The sequence below is a fragment of the Myotis nattereri genome (assembly GCF_964212035.1).
Source record: "Myotis nattereri genome assembly, chromosome: X".
In the NCBI taxonomy this organism is placed as follows: Eukaryota; Metazoa; Chordata; class Mammalia; order Chiroptera; family Vespertilionidae; genus Myotis; species Myotis nattereri.
Window position 1 is genome coordinate 85,111,742 of NC_138078.1, and position 2,051 is coordinate 85,113,792.

At 39.5% G+C, this 2,051-nt stretch overlaps 1 pseudogene across 1 annotated transcript; it reads left to right on the top strand.

Annotated features, from left to right (window-relative positions):
- The first annotated feature begins 385 nt into the window (after nt 1-385).
- On the top strand, nt 386-1,685 carry LOC308511364 (nucleophosmin-like; annotated as a pseudogene). Its single transcript has 2 exons — nt 386-542; nt 987-1,685. The product of its transcript is annotated as a nucleophosmin-like (transcript).
- The last annotated feature ends 366 nt before the right edge of the window (nt 1,686-2,051 follow it).

The following is a 2,051-nucleotide window of genomic DNA, read 5'->3' on the forward strand; positions in this document are numbered from 1 at the left end:
AAAATAAGCAAAGGACTTTAATAGACATATTCCCAAAAGAAAACACACAGATGGCCAACAGGTGAACAAAAAGATGTTTAACATTACTAATTATTAGGGAAATGCAAATGAAAACCAATATGAAATATCACCTACCAATAGTCAGAGTGCCTATTATCAAACAGCAAAATAACAAATGTTAGCAAGGATGTGATGAAAATAGAACCCTCATTCATTGTACATGGGAAAGTAAAATGGTGCAGTCACTATCATAAAGAGTATGGTGGGTCCTCAAAATATTAAAAATAGTCCTTTGTATGATTCCGGCCTTTGTGTCTGTTCTGTGGAACAGAAATAGTTTATCTTTGTCTGCCTTTTTTCCCACCTATGTGTCTGCCACCACCCCATGGAACATTCGATGGACATGGACATGAGCTCTCTGAGGCCCCAGAACTATCTTTTCGGTTGTGAACTAAAGGCCAACAAAGATTATAACTTTAAGGTGGATAATGATGAAAATGAGCACTAATTATCTTTAAGAACATTCACTTTAGTTCTAGCTGGTTTGACTCAATGGATTGAGCGTTGGCCTGCGGACTGAAGGGTCCTGGGTCTAAATCCGGTCAAGGGCACATGCCCGGGTTGCAGGTTCAATCCCCAGTGTGGGGTGTGCAGGAGGCAGCCGATCAATGATTCTCTCTCATCAGTGATGTTTTTTCTCTCTCTCTCCTTCTCCTTTCCTCTCTGAAATCAATAAAAATATTTTTTTGAAAAAGAACAGCCACGCCGGAACCGGTTTGGCTCAGTGGATAGAGCGTCGGCCTGGGGACTGAAAGGCCCCAGGTTTGATTCCGGTCAAGGTCATGTACCTGGGTTGCGGGCACATCCCCAGTAGGGAGAGTGCAGGAGGCAGCTGATCGATGTTTCTCTCTCATCGATGTTTCTAACTCTCTCTCTCCCTTCCTCTCTGTAAAATATCAATAAAATATATTAAAAAAAAAGAACAGCCAGTTTAGGGGCTGGTTCAAAGGATGAATTGCACATTGTTGAAGAAGAAACAATGAATTATGAAGGCAGTCCAATTAAAGTAACATCGTCAACTTTGAAAATGTTTGTACAGCCAATGGTTTCCCTTGGTGACTTTGAAATAACACCACTTGTGGTCTTATGGTTGAAATGTGGGTCAGTGTGGTTAGTGGACAGCGTTTAGTAGCTGGGGGAAGAAGATGCAGAGTCAGAAGATGAAGAGGAGGACGATGTGAAACTCCTAAGTGTATTTGGAAAGTGTTTTAACCCTGGAAGTGGTAGTAAGTTTACACAGAAATAAAAGTAAAACTTGCTGCTGCTGAAGATGATGAGGACAACAATGATGATGATTTTGAGGATGAGGAAGCTGAAGAAAAAGCTCCAGTAAAGAAATCTGAGATACACCAGCCAAATATGCAAAATCAAACCAGAATGAAAAAGATTCAAAACCATTAACACCAAGATCAAAAGGTCAAGAATCCTTAAACAAACAAACAAAACAAAACAAAACAAAAGTAGTTCTGCAGAAGATATTAAAGAAAAAAATGCAAGCAAGTATAGAAAAAGATGGTTCTCTTCCCAAAGAAGAAGCCAAGCTCATCAATTATGTGAATAATTGTTTCTGGATAACTGAGCAGGAGGCTATTCAAGATCTCTGGCAGTGGAGGAAGTCTCTTTAAAAGTTTGAACAGTTTATTAACCAGTTAACTGCCACGCGTCCAAAACAGAAACCATCCCCACACACCACGACATTTTGAATTTAATTTAAAGAAATCAATTTTCAATGAATATTATAAAAATAAATATATTACTCACCATTCGGGTGTTCTTGAATATGTTCAGCTGACAATTCTCACAAAAAATGATTTTATTTATTTTTCTTCTTTTTTTTCTTTTTGATTAAGGTATTACATATGTGTCCTTATCCCCCCCATTACCCCCACCCCTCCACTCATGCCCTCACCCCCCTGGTATCTGTGTCCAGGGCTGCCACTTAGGGAAAACTTTTTTTTTATCGACGTGCATGGCATAGGGGAAGGTTCGCT